This window comes from Rhineura floridana, chromosome 9, assembly GCF_030035675.1.
Source record: "Rhineura floridana isolate rRhiFlo1 chromosome 9, rRhiFlo1.hap2, whole genome shotgun sequence".
Lineage (NCBI taxonomy): Eukaryota > Metazoa > Chordata > Lepidosauria > Squamata > Rhineuridae > Rhineura > Rhineura floridana.
The window spans coordinates 111,025,701-111,047,222 of record NC_084488.1 but is presented as its reverse complement, the minus strand read 5'-3'; positions in this window follow the sequence as shown (position 1 = coordinate 111,047,222).

Genomic DNA, 21,522 nt, shown 5'->3' with positions numbered 1-21,522 from the left:
GGGGGACACCTGTAGGCTGGCCTTCCCAATTACTTCAGAGTAAGGGCACATTTGTACGGCAGTAGGTGAACATTGGGATTCTTGGGTCCTGACTGGTTTTTGGGCTTTAAAGGTCAACACCAGCATTTCTATGGACAACTTGAAACACACTGCGGTATAGGAATAATACTAATACTAATATGCACCCTGAATGGGGATGGGGGATGAAAGTGATTGGGTTCACCCTTGAAGGTGAACATACCTAATTTGCATTCTGAAACAATATGCAAACCGAAACACAGCCATCCTTTGAAATTCCCTCTTTTATGAATTTTGCAATGCAGTTCTCCAGCCAAGCAATGTGCACAAAGGTACATATACTAGGACAAAGTGCATCTATTAAAAATGCATCTGTTTGTAAAAATAACATACAAAAATCATTATATTAGGCAAAATTACTTGCAAAAATGTGTATATTAGGAGAAATCCACACTAGAATGCTGACAAATTTTCATGAGGGCTTTAACAGAAGAAAAGAATCACAAACTGATGTGGAAATGTGGAGAACTGAACCTAAGACAGGAAAAGTGAGAATCTGAAACCAGAACTGACAGATTTGCCCAGGGCCAGCCCCAGGCATGCCAGGGCCCTTGGGCACCAGCCTGCCCTGGGTCTTGATCCACGCCCGCCCCACCTATCTACCTACCTATCAGGCGGGCGGAGGAGCTGGAGGTCAGGCAGGTGAGGGAACGGGTGGGCAGGATGGCAGATGGGTGAGCGAGTGGGTGGGAGGGACGGTTGGCAGGCTGGCGAGTGAGCAAGCGAGCTGGACGGCAGGCGGATGAGCAAGTGAGCAAGTGGGTAGGTGGGACAGTGGGTGGGCAAATGAGCAAGTGGGGGGATGGCGGGTGGGCGAGGGAGTTAGCGAGTGGGGGGGTGGGACAGCAAGTGAGAGGGGTTGTGGGTGGGCAAGTGAGCAAGCAAGTGGGGGGATGGGATGGCGGGCAAGTGAGCAGGCAGGGAGAGAGGGCAAGTGAGCAGGCGGGGGAGGGTGAGCAGGGGAGAGGGCAAGCGAGGGAGAGAGTGGGTGGGCAGGGGGGGCAAGGGACCAAGCAGGCGGGCCGGCGAGTGGGTGGGCAGCTTCCTCTTTGCGATCCACGGCAGGGAGCCTGCTGTGGAAGTGGAGCATTTCACCCCCACCATAACAAGGGACCCTTCAGGGGCCCCTGTGGGCTGCGGGGCCCTCTGCCAGGGCCCCATCTGGCCTCCCTTTATATAATTTTATCATTCATTGCTTCCCCCAAAGAATCCTGGGAATTGTAGTTTGTGAAGGATGCTGAGTGTTGTAAGGAGACCCCTGTTTCCATCTCAGAGCTACAGTTTCCAGAGTTCCCTGGGAAGAAGGATTGATTGTTAAACCACCCTGGGAATTGTAGCTCTGTGAGGGGGATAAGAGTCTCCTAATAACTATCAGCACCCTTCACAAACTACAGTTCCTAGGATGCTTTGGGGGAAGCCATGGTCTGTGCTTTTTAAATTATATCATGGATAGGGAATCCTGTGGCCCTCCAGATATTGTTGGGCTACAACTCCTATCATCTCTAACCATTGGTCATGTTGGCTGGGGCTGATGGGAGTTGTGGTCCAGCAACATCTGGAGAGCCACAAGATTCCCTATCCCTACTCCGCATGAATGATTTCTGATTTATTTTTAAAGAGCCAATGGTCCTTCTTAGCAAATGGATCTGGATCGTGGACGACATTTATTTTATTGAAAACCATCTATAAACTGCTTAATATTTTAAAATCTCTAAGCGGTATAAAATACAATATAAAAAAAGTATAATAAAACAGGGACACCAACATAAACACAGTAAAACAGTTTTATAAAAATAGAAGTTCAGCAATAACAAGGCCTAGTCTTTATTTCTGTAAATTTCTTACTTTGCACAAAATAGATCTGAGTATAAAAGCAGCTCCTGAAGTCAGTACCATGGATACTGTGACCACCTGGTTACAAAATCTGGATTTCCTATATATGATAATAGTGTTTCACTTACTTTGGAATAATAATAATAGCAGGAGCCCAGGGCGGCAAACAAAAGCACTAAATAAAACATCATAAAAACAAAATTTAAAATATATTAAAACAAAACATCCTTAAAAACATCTTTTTTAAAAAAAAAGCTTTAAAAACATATTTTTTAAAAAAGCTTTAAAAACTTATTAAAAAGCAATTCCAACACAGATGCAGGAATATGTGATTTGGATGTGTGTGTGTCTGCAGACATGCAAGATTCCCAAAATCTATGTGTGTGATGGAATTTCACACATATAAAGCCTTCAGTTAACTTCAAAGCCCATAATAACTAGCCCACAGCAGTTTACTGGACAGCATTTTCTCCACTTAAAAGAGGAAGGAATCTTTTAGTAGGTTTGTGTTTCAAGAATTTAGCAGCCAGGCATAATAGAGTAAGAAAGGTGTCAAGATTCATTTGATCTAATACAACAGGCTGCTGTAGGCAAAACCGTTTCAATTTCATTGAAAAGCAGGTGACAGCCACCCAAATCAGGGAGTCTCACTCTAAAGAAGCGTGATAGGTTGGGCTGAAACTATTAATTTCACAAGCCCTGCCTATGAGTGGGTGGGTGGCTGGCTTGATGATTCCGGAGGACTTACTCCACAAAAGGCTTTTTTGGCTTCAGAAGTTCTTAGGCGATTTAAACATGTTCATTATAATCCAGTTAATTGTATGTGTAAGCTTGTCAGGAGGACTTCCAGTGAAAGCAAATCAATACAGCATTCATAAATGTGGCAGAAAAGGGTTTAAAAACCCCCTGAGTAATGGAGTGTTCAGCTTCTCTGACTTCAGAAGTGAATTAGATGTTCAGCTTTGATGACTAGGTCAATAACTTGAGTGCTGGCTCCAGGATCTTTACTTAGAAAAAGTCAGATCCTCAAAATGAATAGAACTGACAGCAGGTGATGGAGCCAGAGTTGATCTGGAGCCAGAAGCCTTACAGTTGCTGATAATACTGTAGGCAGTGCTGAACTTGCAGGTACCATGTCTTGGGTGCAAAAGCTGATAAGACCAACTATAAGTAATTGATTATGCAATTTCTATAGCTGATGTGAAGAATCCAGTGGGACCCCTACTCACAGGATGCATATATTAAAGCTGTCAAACTACTGTGGGACTGCACACACCCTGGTGCCTTTTCTTCAGGAGTTAGATCAGGATACACCGGTTATGGTAGTTTCTGGCCAATTTGGCTGTGCATGGTGCTGGTTGTTTGGCCCTTATGACATCACAATTGTTTTTTGTGAAAACCCTGATTGGGGTTTCTTCATCATCATCATCATCATCATCATCATCATCATCCCAAAACATTTTTAATCATATACATTTTCAAAGGGCAGATGGCCCACCTAATTTCCTTATTTATTAAATTTATATCCCGCCTTTTCTCCCAAGGGAACCCAAGGCAGCATAGAGTGTGGCATGGTGCAGAGGATAACAAAGAGGAAGAGGAAACAGCATGGAATTTGGATCCATGTATGTGTGCCATACACAGGTGGAGGGGCCAACCTTGCTATCTGCTCAGGACCTTCTTTTCCCCAGACTCCACTTCAGCCCCATCCTAGCAACAGGAGAGAGAGGAAAAATGTCCCAGCTTCAGTTAGGTCCAGCTTGGCCATAGTGACAAGCCTTGGTAACCTCTAGAGTGTATATTGCAATGCACTCTTCAGAGGGCTACCCTTGAGGTTGGTTTGGAAATTGCAGCTAGTGCAGATTGTTAGCCTGGTTTGGGGTTGGAATAGCTCCACATTAGCATGTTGCACCACTGGTAGAAGCTCTGCACTGGCTGCCAATACATTACTCAGCTAGGTTCAATTTATTACTGTTAGCATATGAGCTAAATGGAACAGTCAGGAGGGCTGCTTCAGAAGATTGTAGTGATCTTGCCAGTGTATAGAGGAAAAGATGGTCAACATTGGGTTCCGAGATGTTTTTGGACTACAACTCCCATCAACCCCAGCCAGCTTAGCCAATGGCTAAGGATGACCATCTTTGCTCTATACACTGGCCAGATCACTGCAATCTTCTGAAGAAGCCCTCCTGTTTGTTCCAGTTACCTCATATTCATTTGGTTTCTGTGTGAACCAAGGCTTTTAGCAGAATGGCACCAATAGTCTGGAACACTGTTCCAATGGGAATCAGACATTGAGTCATTCCCAGTGCTTAAAACACTTGGGATTGTATTCAGAGTAGCACCAAGTCATAATTCCATCAGCACACGGATAACTGCTTGCGCAACAGGATTTTCCATGACTTTAAACAATCATGGCTTCTCCCAGAGAATCCTGGGAAGTGTAGTTTGTACTGAGAGTTGTTAGGAGATTCCTATTCCCCTCACAGAGCTACAATTCTCACAGTTCTCTGAGAAGAGGGACTGACTATTAAATTACTCTGGCAATTGCAGCTCTGTGAGAATAGACAGCTCCTAACAACTCACAGCACACTTCACAAACTACACTTCCCAGGATTCTTTGGAGGAAGCCATGACTGTTTAAAGTGGAATAATAGTGGAATAAAGGTCTGGTGTGAATGTGGCCCTAGGGTAGGGTTGCCAGGTTCATGGCCTGAGACTGATCCTGTATCTTTAGGAGAAAAGAAAGTCAGCCAAGTGCAGATGTTCTTGCAACCCTGTAATGGGAAAAGCCACAAGGTGGAATCCTCCCTTCCCCCTGCACAACTTTTAAAGATACAGAAGACCTCTTGCTTGCCAAGCCCGGGCTCCAAGAGGTCTTTTGTATCTTTAAAAGTTTTAACAAGGGGAAGGGAGAATTCCACCTTGTGGTTTTTCCCATTACAGGGTTGCAAGAACACCTGCACTTGGCTGACTTTCTCTTCTCCTAAAGATACAGGATCAGTCTCAGGCCCTGAGCCTGGCAACCCTACCCAAGGGTCATATCGAGTGCTGCAGCTCCCCTGGTGTAATGGACTTCTGTGTGTGCTGCAGAGCTTCCTCTTCCTCTCCTCTCCCCTCAAGCCCCCCCACCCTCAAAGACAGCTCTGGAGGGTTGGGGGACCCCCAGAACAATTTTTAGGGCTGCATGGGGGTAAGAGAGGAGATTGAAGTCCTATTGTGCCAGTGGAATTACACACAGAGAGCACTGGATGCAACCTACATATTTTTGCCTAGGCTTTCCCTCACCTATAAGACTACTGAATTTCTGTTTGTACCTGTGTTTACAGTGCTATTTTATTGCTTTTATGTTTGTACCTCTGTTTCTGTGATGCTGCTTTATTCTTTTTTGTTGCATTTTTGTGTACTGCTTAGAGATTTTTTAAATATCACGTGGTTTAGAAATGCAAATAAATAAATTAATAGGGCCCTCTTTAATGAGGGCTAGCAGGTTGCATTGGCCCATAGAGCATGCATAGTCCATCTTTGGGTTAAAGAGTTACCCAGGTATTTCTGGCCTGGACCTCAAGGTAATTGTGAGTGCCTATACGTACTCCAATTCAGATATGGTTTGCATGTTCTCTAACCTAGAGTCCTTACAGTCAGTTGTTGGAGCCAGACGTTCAGCAGGTAGAAGGTACTTCAGCTAAGGAAAGCCCATCACCTCCCAAGACAATCTGTTCCATTGCTGAACAGCTTTTACTATTAGAAATTGCTCCTCATGCAAGGATGGGAAACTTTTGGACCTCCAAATGATGCTGGCCTACAACTCCCATTATCCTTGATCATTGGCTGTGCTGGCTGGATGTGATGGGAAGTGTAATCCAACAACATGTGGAGGGTCTATACCCGTCTTAATGTTTAACCAAACCATTGCAATTTCTACCCGTTAGTTCTAATCCTGCCTTCTGGAACAAAAGAGATCAAGTCTGTTTCCTCTTCTACACTGTAGCCACTCAGATATTTAAAGACATCTATCATGCCTCCCTTAATCTTCTCCAAGCTAAAACATACCCAGCCCTTTCATCCATTCCTCATAGGAATGGGATGGGTGATTTGTGGCCAGATGTGGCTGGACTCCAACTAAGGATGGAAGGAAATGTCAATTTCAGTTCTCTCTCTTTCTCATTTTTCTAATCTTAAATTTCGTTCTCCACATTTCTGCACCAATTTGCTATTTTTTTTAAAAAAAAATCCTCCTAAAAATTATCTAGTATTTTAGTGCAATTTCCTCCTACTAGATGCATTTTTGTATGCAGTTTCGACTAATGTATACATGTTTGCAAGCAATTTATTCTACTATAATGCATTTTGTGTGTTATTTTCATGAATATGTTCATTTTAAAAATGCATATATGATGGGAAAGCATGCATAAAAATGAATATAATATACAGTTTTGCTAACATTGCTTAGTTGGAGAACTACATCACAAAATTCAGAAAAGTGCGAATTTTGAAGGATGGCTGTGTTTCAGATCTCGTGTTGTTTTGGAAAGTTGATCAATTTGGCTTTAAAAGAGAACTGAATCAAATTTCTCGCCCATCCTTAACTCCAACTCCCATCACTCTTGACCATTGGACATGCTGGCTATGGCTAACAAGAGTTGGAGCCCAACAACATCTGGAAGGTTACCCATCCCTGTCATAGGACTTGGTTTCCAGACCCCTCACCATCCTGGTGACCCTCCTCTGGGCATGCTCTAGTTCATCAATGTCCTGCTTAAATTGTGGTGTGCAAAACTGGGCATGATGCTCCAGATGCAGTTGGGATCTGGAAGGATGGGCATGTTGCTTTCTTTCCTGGTCTCTATTCAGTGGCAGACTCCAGCCACTCCAGCCTATGTACACAGAAAGCATTTTTCATAGGCAGTGGGAGTGAAATATGGTTGTCACTCTCCCGCACGAGTCAAAGGAAGACCTAATTTGTTGGGTGGAAAGAGTTAAATGAACTTTAACTGAAAAGCTCTGCCTCTCCCTCTCTGAGTTGAAAATAGCCAAGGGCAACAGCGGATGACTAATGTGTAGAATATTGCAATTAGTATAGCAAGGTACTTACAGGGATCAAATTAAAAAATTCATTAACGTACGCACTTAATTAAGAAACACTTTCGGTTTACATGATAAATTATGACACCTATTAAATCTTCGAGTACAAGCTGTAATGGCTTCTTTGCTCCCGGGCAGAGGACTAGTGCCTTTGAGGTCCTTTGAACCTCCCCAAGGACTGGCAGCATTTGATACAAGTGTATTACAAAACAATGCCTCTTTTTCCTCCCCGGAGAGGTACAAGCATTTCTTTGCTGGAGAACTCATTTCAAGTTAAAGAAAGCAGCCCTGAGATTAAGAGACAGACACATCACAAACATGGCAGAGGAACGAATAAACAACGGGGGGGGGGATAAAGTGACCTTGGAAAGAAAAGAAAATTCAGAGGGGGGAAATTGCAGACTGGGGTAGAGATGAAAAGGAAGGGCAGGGAGGGAATGACGGTATGACGGATGTACAAAGAGATCTCTCAGACATGCTGGTTTGAATCCAAAGGTTTTGCATGAATGAAAGGCGCTTCTGCTTGTGATGATCTCATCTGTTGGTAGCACATGCACACACATGGCCCCGTCAAAGCCACTCGAGAAACTTCTGGCACTCTGGAGCCTGTTTTATTTGTTGGGGGCAGACTGCAGTTGGGATGGAATTGTGGACTCCCTCCCCCATCCAAGCCATTAACAAATTCCATTGAAAGCAATAGGGCTTTCTTACAGGTGATGGGTTTAGAATTGGGGTTTGTGGTCCCAGTTCAGTGGTATGATACTGTTGGGAGACTGGGGTTTGGACAGGAGAGAGCTAATGGCAGTAACAGCGGCAGAGCCGTAGCAGTAGTCTCCCGGCAGTGGAGTCGCTGCCACTTACTGGGAGGGAAAGGTGGCGGCGAGGTTGGGGCTGTGTGGATGCATGGACGGAGACAATCCAGCACTCACACTGGTGCAACAGCAGTAGTGTTGGATTATTTATTGTATTTATATACCACCCCATAGCCGAAGCTCTCTGGGCAGTTTACAATAACTAAAAACATTAAAAACAAATATACAAATTTTAAAACACATCTTTTAAAAACAATTTAAAACACAGTTTAAATGGATTTAAATGGATTGCCTCCACAGGTGCATCTGTGCAGCCTTGACCTCACCACCAACTTGGGTCTCCCAGTAAGTAGCAGCAGCAGCAGCAATTCCACTGCCAGGAGGAAATTGCTGTGGCTCTGCCCCACTGGGTGAACCACTCTTGGTTAATGAAGCCCAGAGGGACGGCAAGTGAATCATAGAATCGTAGAGTTGGAAGGGCCCTATAAAGCCATCAAGTCCAACCCCCCTGCTCAGTGCAGGAATCCAACTTAAAGCATACCTGACAGGTGCCTGTCCAACTGCCTCTTGATGGCCTCCAGTGTTAGGGAGCTCACCTCCTCTCTAGGTAATTTCTCACAGAAATCTGAATTTCAAAGAAAAGCTGTGTTTTGGTTACATATTGGTTTGGGAAGTGTGGATTTGGTAGACTGGCATTAAAAAGAATTTGTTCCCTGTTCCTATGAAAAAGCCATCAATGGAGCTGCCTTCCTGACAACCATGTCGCTGCTGACCTATACAGGGCCGCGTCCACTTACTGAAAATACTTACCTACTTTGAGAAGCAGCTTGAAAACACACTAGTCATATATACCAACAGTGATCTCAGTTCTCTTTTGCAGCCAAAACAGCACCATCCACATACAACTGGATGTTCACAAACCCTTGGGTCTATTAAATAGCTCTGTCACATCTGGCTGGGCTTCTAAACCTCCCTAAAGGGGCAAGCATCATATTTTTCATCAGCACTTTTAATTTTTTTTTAATGGTAGTGACAGTTTTAGTGATTTATAATAGGATATTCTGTAAGTTACGCTGTTGAATTTCAGTCAAAGGGAGGAGTTGAGAGGAGTAGTAGTTGTAGAATGCTGATAGTGAAAACTGGGAAGTAACAACTGAAGAGATATGTGGAGGGAGAGAGTCCAGAGAGGACTGAGAGGAACATCTTTGAGGAACAGAAGACATCTAGATACCAGTAATCAAGAAGTGTACATCTGTAACAGTCATGGCTTTCCCCAGGGAATTGTGGGAACTGTAGTTTGTTAAGGGTGTTGAGAGTTGCTAGAAGGCCCCTTACAGTGCTCCAGTTCTTGGTCCTCTTAACAAACGACAGCTCCCAGGGTTCATTGGAGGAAGCCATGACTGTGGCCTTATTTGCCTGACTCTTTAAAACAGGTGTGGGGAACCTTTGGCCTTTCAGATGATTCTGAACTACAGGTCCTATCAGCCCCAGCAAGCATGACCAATGGCCGAGGATTATGGGAATTGCGGTTCAGCATCATCTGGAGGGCCAAAGGTTCCCCATGGCTGCTCAATACTGGGAAATATCATACAATGTCAGAGGGATCTATAGAGCACAGCTTGGAAAAGTTACTTTTTAAAACTACAACTCCCATCAGCCCCAGCTAGCATGGCCACTGGATTGGGCTGATGGGAGTTGTAGTTTAAAAAAGTAACTTTTCCAAGCTCTGCTATAGGAAAAATGGAAATGGACTGCCTTCAAGTCGATTCCGCCTTATGGCGACCCTATGAGTAGGGTTTTCATGGTAAGGGGTATTCAGAGGTGGTTTACCATTGCCTTCCTCTGAGACTGAGAGGCAGTGACTGGCCCAAGGTTGCTCAGTGAGCTTCATGGCTGTGTGGGGATTCAAACCCTGGTCTCCCAGGTTGCAGTCCAACACCTTAACCACTATAGCATGCATGGCAATTTGGAGTATTACCATTATACAAGATGAACTGTGGATACAACTCCACACTTTTTTGTGGGGGGGATTATTATACCTCCCATCAATATTTTAGGGCCTTCGATAAACAATAGGGAACGAAATGGGGGGGAGCGGGGCAGTTTAACATTAAAAGGCATGCACCACTTAGCAAACAAATGAAAGCCTATTTGTGAACGGCAAGGGTCATCAATGAGGCCAGTCAGATTTCAGTTCAATGGGCAGCCAAACAATGACACAGACATGCCTACACAGATGGCAACGGGGGATGATGTTTTGCTTGATTTCTAGAGGAAACTTTGTAGAAGGAATTTTGCCTTTGGATGGAATCAGACTGGAGAAGGAACCAAGGTAGACTCGCCAATCAACTTTCAAAAGTTGGGAGGGGAGAAATTTAGATCACTGGGGTCTTCCTGTTTGTATTTTAACAATAAGTAATATACAGTTGGGTAGGAGAAATATCATGGGAAAAGGACATTTCCCCCCTCCTAACTATGTTCCTTTGTTTTTCATGCATACTTTTCTAGCAGTTTTTTTTGGTGGGTCAAAAATTCCCTCTTCAGTTCTGCTTTCTTCTTCTTCTTTCTTGGATGCTGTCATGCCATGAGGAAGCAGAGCATGCAAGAGGTGCATGTTAGAGTGAGCAATCTGGAGAGAGTTGGAATCAGCAAGCAGGAGCATGCATTGACCAGGAGATACAGTCTGGACTCTGATTCATTGCTTTGGAATTTGGCCTGATTCAGCTTGGTCCACTTTGGAGGCTCCCTGCTTTGCCTTGGAATGTAGTCTGAAGGCAGGTAAGGCCAGCTCCCTGCTGAAGCTAAGCAGGGTCAGGTGTGGTCAGTGCCTGGATGAGAGACCTCCTGGGAACCATATGTAAGCTGCCTTGGGTTTCTATCATGAAAAGAAAGGCAGGATAGAAATGTAATAAATAATAAATAAATTTGTACCCTGGCCTCCCAGGCCCTGGTCCAATACTCTAACCCAGCCCTTCCCAACCAGTGTGCCTCCAGATGTTGTTGGACCACAACTCCCATCAGCCTCAGCCAGCATTGCCAATGGTCAGGAAAGATGGGAATTGTGGTCCAACAACATCTGGAGGCACACTGGTTGGGAAAGGCTGCTCTAACCACTACACCAACTGGCAGTCTCTCATGCATCAATGCTGTAGGTTTAACTACCTGAGCACAGAATGCCTTGAACTGAGATTAGTATGTAGATCACTATATCTGTGACAACAATATGTTGGACTAGATGAGCCAGTGGCCGAACCCATCACGCTTTTCTTATGTTCTCATCAACATGCAAAATACTAGGGAAGGGTGAGACATTTGATTTAGTTCACATGTCAAGCTGAATATATCAAATTCACACTTTCTGAAACAATATGAGAAGCAAAACACAGCCATCCTTCAAAATTCACACTTATTTGAATTTTGCAATGCAGTTCATGCACCAAACAACGTTTACATTCCCAACAAGAATATCGTGGAGGACCTTGTTGAAACTCTTGCTGAAATGAAGATATACTATGTTCACAGCATTCCTCGGATCCACTAAGCTAGCACTAACTCTATTTAAAAAAAAGGAGAGGTTACTCTGGCATGACTTGTTTTTAAGAAATCCATGCAGGGTGTTTGTGATCACAGTATTTGTTATAGAATCTCTCCAGCTGTCAGCATCAGGGCAACCCATCAGAAGTGATGAACAAATTTGCCTTCACTTAGTTTCTCTTTAAAAAAGAAAAAATCAGTTCCACTTGCCACAGTCCTGCATCCATTTGCTATTTTTTCAAAAGCAAGTCCTCACAAAAAATCATTACCATTTAGTGGACATTTCTCCTAATAAACACATTTACATATTTGCAAGCAATTTTCCCTTAATAAGTTGCATATTTGCATGTTATTTTTACTGTACATTTTTACATACACTTTCCTCTAATATATGCATTTTGGACACAGTTTTTTATTTTTGTGCTTATTATTACATTTATATCCCACCTTTCCTCCAACAAGCTCAAAGTGGTGTACAAACAACATTCTTCTCCCAATTTTATGTTCACAACAACCCTGTGAGGTAGGTTAGGCTGACAGACAGTGACTGGCCTGAGGTCACTCAGTAAGCTTCATGGCCCAACAGGGATTTGAACCCTGGTCTCCCAGGGCCCAGTCCAACACTCTGACCACTACACCACACTGCAGAACAGCATTCTAAAACTTGGAGCAGTTTAATTTTGGAGGACAGTGGCATTTTGGTTGACACATTGTAAAAGTATGGACTAGGTAAACCAAATGTTTTCCCTGTCTCCACTAGTTGGTAGTTGCCTGTATCCTCCCTCCACCCGCCGCTCCTTTTAGCATGAACATACATGGATCTAGATATTAAGCTCTAGGATTTAAATGCAAGCATACAAGGACTGAGAGTATTTGTTTAATTCATGCCTAGAACAGGAAACCCAAGTGTTTAACCTGACACATCAAGTATTTTGCTGTGTAAAGAATGGTGCTCACTAGAAATGCACACAGAGTTCTGGGATTCCACCCACCTTTGAGAGCATTCCTCTGAACAGGCAGAGAGATCGGAGACAGCAGACAAAAATTACACAGTTCTTCATAAATAGAGACAAAGAGAAAGAGGTGGAAGTGGAGCCCCTTTGTGCACAGTTGTGTAGCAGCAAATTCAGAAGTGCAGGGTCCCTTTATGATAGTCACAGCCATCCTCCCTTATAGCCACACCCCCTTCTAAGATTATACAACTTACTATAAGCATGAAAGGGGAGTGTGTTAGCTACTGAGAAGAGCCTTCTCAATGGCTGACTCACCTCCTTTCACTCTGATTGGCTCCAATCAGCAGGAAAGGACAAGGAAGCATGTTCGAAGACTCTTCTCAGTGGCCAATACACTCTTTTCTCATGCTGGTTGGCTTGTAGGATGCTGGATACAAAGGGACTTTGCTGGGACCCTACTCTCAAAAAAGTAAAGGGTCTAAGACACCCTGAGACTCCATACGACTACACCCCTGTTCATGCACCGAATTTAATCCTAGATTGGTCTGTGGATTTTAAAAGTAAAACACAAGATAATTTCAAAGAGGATTTACCCACTTTAAACTTGGCACTAGAGCTGGCCCATGCCGAAACCATGGCGACCCAGGCGAAAGTACATGGATCTAAAATGCTGTGAGAAGTATAGTTCAGTCCTACAATAATTGGGTGTTTCCAGGTCATTTCAAAGGAATCAAGTTAGGGTTACATTAACTTACATTACACAGTGTGGGACTCAGCATCTTTGTTCCCTCTGAGAACATGGATTCCCTCCAGAGCAGGCGTGGTGGTGGTGGTGTAAGCCTGGATCCTTTCAAAACCAAAGGTTAGATTTACTTTGGAGGTAGAAGCAACAGAGATTGGGTGAGCAAGCAACGGGATAATGACCAGAGCTTGAAAGTAATTTGTTACAAAAAACGAATTACTTGTAATTTATTACTTTTTTGAGGAATGAGCAGGTAATTCCTTTACATTTTGATTGTAATAGAACAAGGAGTGATTTTATTACTTTTGAGGAGTAATTGTAATGTTTCCAGCATTACTTTGGGGCATTAGTTGGGAGGGGAGCAGGGGAAGTCTTCTGCTCCTCTGATTTGTGGATGAAAATCATGTGCCTCAAACTGGGCTTCTGTGCAGCATTGCTCTTTCCTTGTGCTCTGTGGTTGGGTAGGAGACGGTGAGGGAGGAGGTGGAGAGCGAGACCAGGGTGGAGTGGAGAAAACAATTGTTTTAAAAACTTGGTTTGCCATGCAAAGATCTGAGTAGTGGCCTCAGCCTCCCTCCCCGCATCCCTTACGAGCAGAGAGACCGCTACTGCTATCTTATGGATAAAATGTTTTATTCTACTACCTCTGTGTGTGTGTGTTTATTTTTAATGTTGTTTTAGGCGACTTAGTGTGCAGCAGCCAAGGCCAGCATCTTGTAGGCACTATAGTTTTTTCTTTTAAGTAACTTAAGTATAATTGTAGTGATTACTTTTGATTAAGGGTAAAGTAATCAATTCCTTGCAGAACAATTGTAATGGTAATTTGTTCCTTTTTGGGGCCATATAACAGTAACTGTAATTTATTCCTTTTAAAAAATAATCTTCCAAGCTCTGATTAATGACATAGTGACTACAGGACAAGTGCACTTTTAACAGATCTAAATGATCACTGTAAGCTAGTTGATTCACCTTGAAATATATGATATGCATAACTAAAGCCAGTCCCCCCCCCGCCTATCCTGCCTCACAGGGGCATCATTCAGACAGCAGTTTATTCCGTTCCCCAACATTTCTTTAACTGATGATTTCCACATTTTATTTCATCTTCCACATGACGTAAAAGCCACTTCTGGAAATGTAGTGGAAGTTTAGCACTCATTTTTGTGTTAATCGCTTAAAAAAAAAATCCGTTTGCAACCCTATAAACCCAGAAAATCACAGGCATAAAGTGACAAAATTTGGGGCTGTATACTAACATACAGTTCTTTCCTGCTATTTCATGGGGGAATCCTGGGGGAACAGAAGTACACATGTGTGGAAAGAGTGGAGGAGTAGTGACATATTCAATGACGTTCATTGTTGTGTCGCACCACACCCACTGGTGTGAATGAAATTAGCATGACATGGCAGCGTATTGGTCAACAAGCCACAGTTCCATAACGCAACAGGTACTGCAGTGAAACTGGGACAGAAGCGCTACCATTAGAATCAGTAAAACTCATGCAATAAACCATGTCTGAATGCAGCCAGGATTATAGTGAGAATAAAATGAGGAGAGCCTTCTATGCCACTTTGATGCCACTAGGATGTGGGATGCAAATGTAATACATAAAGAAATAAATAATCTATAGTAGAATATTAATTCACTGAGAAAAAGATGAATCCCCCTCCCAATGTTTCAGGGGTTTGTTTTAAAGTGTATGCACAGCTATCTAGTTCCTCCACCATCTAAAATGTCCAATGGTATTACCCACTAGGAATCCTTGCATCTACTGTATATCTCATAATATCCACATCTCAACTGACACCAGAAGTTGGCACACAGAGACGTCTTGCTTGGGAGTTGTTTTGGTTGTTCAATAAACCCTTGCCAATTTGGGGGAGGTATGGCTATTTTCATTTGATGCGACTGCAAAAATAATGTTATCTGTTTAAGTTGCTTATTTGCACTTTTGAGGAACACTAATAAATTAAGAAATGGGGCATATAAGAGAGTTTTGACAAGTGGTTTGTCTATAATATCCACTTATGGTCTGTGGCATTTGAAAAAGAATAAATAGCCAAGATGTTGGGGTTTAAACATTGGCTGCGGCACATAGATAAGCTGTCAGTTGCTTCATCAAATTACAGAAGCATTTTCAGCCTTGCAGTTTTTGTTTTTTTGTCGCTTTAATTTGGCATTCTTCATATACCTCTTGATTGGAGCAAGCACACAGCAAATGAATGGCCTCTCAGTTACAGCACCATAGGGGAACCATTAAAATAGCCTTCCTCAACCTGGTTGTTTTAGACTACAACTTCCATCTACTCCAGCCAGTATAGATACTAGGTTAGAGAAGGTTACATTTAAAAAAAATCACAGAAGGATTTGACCTTCCGATGGAATTATTGACACTTGAAGAGCTCCAAGTTAAGAGACCGCTTCAGAAGTTTCTGAAGTGGGGAGCCTCTTGAACTCATGAGAATAGTACAAATCCCTGCATGATTTAGAACCCCAAGTACATAGGTACAGGCTGCTTCCTGCTTTAGAAGTCTGCCCTTCAACTTGTGTAGTTTATGTGGATGGCAGTGGTGTGTATATCTGTAGGGAGAGTTTGGTGTGATCATCCTTGTTCTTCTGTCAATTTCTCTCTCATTTCTCTAACCCTCAATTCAGTTTACATTTCAGCATCAGTTTGAGATTATTATTAGTCGCATTACTACTACTACTAGTAGTAGTAGCAGCAGCAATTAGTAGTAAGTCCTCATGAAAATTCATCACCATTTTAGTGAGTTCTCCCAATAAACACATTTTTATGCATGGCTAATGTGCACATTTTTGCAAGCAAATCTCTCGAACAATACAGTTTTGTATATTATTTTCACTAACATGCACATTTTCCCCTAATATACACATTTTTGGACACATTTTGAGTTGGAGAGCTGCATCACAAAAGTGTGTCATAGTGGTTAGAGTATCAGACTAGGACCTGGGAGACCAGGGTTCAAATCCCCCCTCAGCCATGAAGTTCACTGGGTACCTTTGGGCCAGTCACTGCCTCTGAGCCTAACCTACCTCACAGGGCTGGTGTCAAGATAAAATTGGGAGGGGGAGAGCCATGTTTGTACATCACCTTGAATTCCTGGGAGGAAAGGTGGGATATAAATGTTGTTGTTGTTGTTTGGAGGTGTGAATTTCAAAAGATTAGCTGAGTTTCATTTTGGGTATTGTTTCTCGAAGTGCAAATTAGGAAGGTTCACAAACTGAACCATTTTTCTCCCCCCTGCCTAGGCATGTGGACTAGGGGGCGGTGTCAAAGGCTTATTTTATTTTATTTATTTTAATTATAAAAGTATTTATATGCCACCATATGATTAAACATCAGGGTAATGTACAATAATAAAACATAAAAATACCCATTAAAACAGTAGAAAATAATCAGTGCTTGGAAAAGTTACCTTTTTGGACTACAACTCCCATCAGCCTACTCCAGTGGCCATGCTGGCTGGGGGTGATGGGAGTTGTAGTTTAAAAAAGTAACTTTTCCAAGCTCTGAAAATAATCATTAACATAACTGGCTAACCTTTCATGGAAACACTGAGTCCTGAAGATGCCCACATCTGACATTTGAAGATGTATTGAAAGTGCAGATTATGTAGATTCACATTAAAATGGGAGCCAAACAGAATTTACCTCCCATCCCCATTTGGGATGTTGTTTTTACATGTGAGCAGACCATCTGAATAGGGCTTGTGAGGCAGTTAGAGAATAACAAACATAAGAGCATAGAAAGGGCTCTGCTTCGTCAGTCCAGAGGTCCATCTTGTCAACCATTCTGTTCCCAGAGTAGCCATCCAGAGGACGGTGGGAAGCCTGCAAGCAGGCTATGGGCCCAGTAGCCTTCTACTGCTAATGATTCCCAGCAACTGGCGTTCAGAGGCAGGCTTCCTCTGATACTGGAGGTAACATGTCATTTCTGAATGCCTACTTGTCAGTGTGTGCTGCTGATGCAAGTGACATGTTCATATCTAATTTTTTTTACAAAAGGTTGGCACAGATATTTATTGGCCTCCCCAAAACTAATATTGACCAAGATATATCTTCAAGGGACCAGGTTGTTTGTGCCATGGAAATTTGTATATGCAGAGATCGTCAGTGGTCTGAGCTGCGTGTTTGCCAATGTGTGTATTTACCTTAGAAGGCGGCTTTTACCCTGCATTTAGATCACTGAAGACTTATTAAAATAAGAAAATCTACTTTATTTATAGAAATACATAGGAAAGGCATACCTAGTTCTAACCAACAAACTAAATTGGATGTGCAATGTCCAGACTTGGGTATCGCCCTCATGGCTCAGGAGAGCAAAGACAAAGCTGTCTCCTCTGTCCTTGGACAGTCAAAGAAGAAGACAAAGGAAGGAGGGGCATCAGCTTCCCTGAGCATATCAGTTTACAACAGAAGGAAGTTAGGTAGAGAACAGCACAGGTAAAAGTAGGCAAGCTTAGCCACCTGGAGGACCCCAACTCTATCTTCCTTCTGGAATACAAACAAAAGAACCCAAACAGGAGTTGCTCTTGCCCCTCTTCCAACAGTTTGCATGAGTCAGTACTCAGTAAGTTCAGAGACAAGTTAGTCCTCTACCGGCTTGTGCATAAGGCATGGGGATAATTAGTGGAGGCTAAGCGGTGGGAAGCTTGATTTCCACAGGTATACTCTCTCCCCTAACACACTATCCACCCAGCGTTCCTCAGGAATGGGGTAAACAATACATTTCTTTTCAACTCAAAGCTTGGACGGAGAGAATCCATGGCTCAGTAGTAAAACACATGCTTTGCATGTGGAAAGCCTCATGGTAAGTCCCCACTATCTCCAGTTAAAAGGATCTCAGGGGCAGGTGCTGGGAAATACTGCGATTGTTTGAGACTCCAGAGAGGCACTGCCAGTCAGAGAATAAGTAGACAGCACTGGCAGTGTCAGCTTAAGGTTTTGCATAAAACACCCTCCACGGAGCTTCCCCCTTGCTCAAGTCCAGGAGCTTTTGTTTCCTGCTGGTGTGTGGGCCCCTGCTGGTGTATGGGCTTGTAGGCCATAGGCAAATGTATAGCCATTGCAAGGGCAAATATATAGCTGCTTTTAAAGAAATGGAAGCTTGTAATGCAGAGCTTGGAAAAGTTACTTTTTTGAACTGCAACTCCCATCAGCCCAATCCAGTGGCCATGCTGGCTGGGGTTGATGGGAGTTGTAGTTTAAAAAAGTAACTTTTCCAAGCTCTGTTGTAATGTTTCCTTCTGATTCTTTAGCATTTGCAATGATTTAGCATGTTCCTGGAAGCTTGGAAGATAGGTCAAAGAACGGTCAATGTACCATCAACTTAGCTCATAGCAAACCTGGTGCCTTATCTCAGGGGCTAATGAGCTTCCATTGCCAGGGAGTGGTCTGATGTACTGCCAGGAGGAGTAGCTTCAAGATGCAAGATGTTTTGCTTGTTAGTAGTGCCAATTAGCACAATATCTTATCACTTTGATTTTCCAAAAACAAAACAATCAATCAAATGCTATGATACTTTAAAGATTATTGCGATGCTTGTAATGCTATATAATCACCTTGGATGCCCAGTTTGATTGTTCAGACTGGTCAACAGATCATGCAGGACCTTGCAGTCTGATCCACATATTGGGTACGCCTGTGTGCTGTAAGTTACTCAATAAATTCTCCTTGTAAGCAAACCTGAATCTGCCTTATCGTTTCCTTGGTATCTCTGAAGCCTGAAAGCCCACGGCTGGGGCATACAGGGCTATTGGCAGATGCCCAACCATTCCATTGATGCTGGCCCTTAGTACTGGGCTAGATTAACAAATAGTCTGACCCTGAATAGGACAGTGTCCCATGTTCCTGGCCACTCTCCATCAACCCAGTAGGGTTTGTCTTTGGGGGAAAATAACCTCATTGATTTCAGGTTCTCCCAAAGTCAGTCAGAAAACAACTGAGAGGATTGTAGAGTTGTGGAGCACCTTACTCCAGCCATGGTTTGACTATGATGACTTTGTCTCTCATTTTGCCTGCAATCCTGTACACCTTCACCTGGAAGTAAGTCCTACTGAATGAAGTGGAACTTCTAAGTCAACACCGTATAGGCTTTCACTGTTAGTGGACAATTTCTCTGGGGCAAGGGTGAGAACTCTTTTTTTTCAGCCTCAGGGCTGCATTCCTTCATGGGCAACCTTCTGGGGGCTGTAGGCCAGTAGAGGATGTGGCTAGTGGCAAAAGTGGGAGGAGCAATTGAGGAGACTCTAACCTTTACACATTCCAACCACACAAGTCAAGAGGTTGCAAAGTATACCCGCATCTATCCATTCAGGTAAGCAAGAGGCATCACAGTTCAGGACAGTGGAGGCTGGTGGCTCCAATGTCAGTAGGCCAGTGAATCCACTCCAGGTTTTAGACTGAACTTGCATAGTTGATAGGAAAGGCAGTCTAGTTCTAACTAACTAACTAAGCAGGAGGTACAACAGCTAGACTTGGTCATTACCCCCATTGCTACAGGAGAGAGAGAGAGAAGCAAGATGTCTCTTCTCCCTTTGGTGGTTGGAGAAGAAGGAGGAAGGAGAGTTTTGGAAGGAGTGGTCAGCTTCCCTAAAGGTATCTGTTTATAAAGGAAAGAAGACAGGTAGATTACAGGTCAGATGGACAGCCAAGCCACCTTGGAGGACTATCTCTCTACAGTATCTCCCTTCTGGTATGCAGATTTCAGTCCCTAAATTAGAGTTGCAATCATCCACACTTCCAACAATAAATAAGTCTTGCAACACTTCCAGGAAAAGGGCAGGCCCAGACTTTGCTCGGAGGAAGTCCCACAGCTGTGACAGCAGCATCATAAGAACATAAGAAGAGCCTGCTGACTCAGGCCAATGGCCCATCTTGTCCAGTATCCTGTTATTACAATGGCCAATCAGACATCTATGGGAAGCCCAATACACTGAGGAGGAAAAACAGCCAGTGAAGTGGCTCACTGTTAGGTGTCCCTGGCTGTCACTGCAAGGCAATTGAGAGGGTTGGGAATATGGGTTCTTACCAACATCAGGAAGTAGCACTGGAGGCAGAGGACAATTCAGTCAGCACCATTTGAGTGCCTATGCTGCCTGATCAGTGGCTGAGATGGTATTCCTCTCCACTCTTCAGGAAGGGTCAAGACTTTAGCTTTTGCTAATCTGATGCCCTCTGTATGTTTTGGACTACAACTCCCGTCCACCCTGGCCAGCACAGACTGCTTGAAATGTTCTTGCTGCATTGATCAGACCCCAGTTCTTACCTTCATCTAATCCCACGTGAGATGATGCTACCTAAATCAGATTACTTCATCCTGCTGCATGGCAGGGCTATCCCTGGCAAGAACACACCCGGTGATTGGCTAGCAGCTCCCTCTGATGTCAGTAGGCCATGCCTGTACCAGGAGCTGCTAGTCAGGCAGCAGCTCTGCCTTTGCTGACTGTGCCACCCCACATCTCCACCCCCTCTACCCCAACAGTTGCACGTAAGGTCCTCATTGCCAGTAAACTACCTCACCAGCCCCCATTGCTGTTATTTATCGTCATTTAATATATTTGTTAGCTCCCCTTGCAAAATGCAAAAGGTGGCATTCACTATCGCAGGCTTTCCCAGCCGTTGGGTCCCCAGATGTTGCTGGACTACAATTCCCATCAGTCCCAGCCAGCATGACCAATGGTCAGGAATTATGGGAACTGTAGTCCACCAACATCTGGGGACCCAAAAGTTGGGAAAGGCTGCGCTATCTGATAAAATCACTTTCAAAGATGTACAGCATTTAAATAATACAATAACCGTAAAAATGTGAAACTTGGTGTATCTGTTGAATGTTATAGACTACATATAAATAGATAAAATAATACAATTCTGTCTCAACAACCAAATTACAACGTGATCTACCCCTAGACCTAGGAAAAGAGCGGCAGCTCAGTGGTAGAGCACTTGCATGCAGAAGGTCCCAGGTTCACTCTGTGGCATCTCCAAGTAGGGCTGTGGGAGAACTTTGCCTGAAACTCTGGAGAGCCACTGCCAGCCAGTGTAGATGCTGATCTGTTATTTATTTGTTACATTTGTACCCTGCCTTTCTTTTCCTGATAGAAACCCAAGGCGCCTTACATATGGTTCCCAGGCGGTCTCCCATCCAGGCACTGACCACACCTGACCCTGCTTAGCTTTAGCAGGGAGCTGGCCTCATATGCCTTCAGACCATAGCCTGGGTTAATGTTTTTAAAGGCTTGCCCAAAAGACAGAGAGGAGAGCTTTGCGCATACCATGGACTGCGAAAAAGACAAATAATTTGGTGTTAGAACAAATGAAACCAGAACTGTCACTAGAAGCTAAAATAATGAAACTGAAGTTATCATACTTTGAACACATAATGAGAAGACACAATTCTCTAGAAAAGACAATAGTGCTGGGAAAAACAGCAGGGAGTAGAAAAAGAGGAAGGCCAAACAAGAG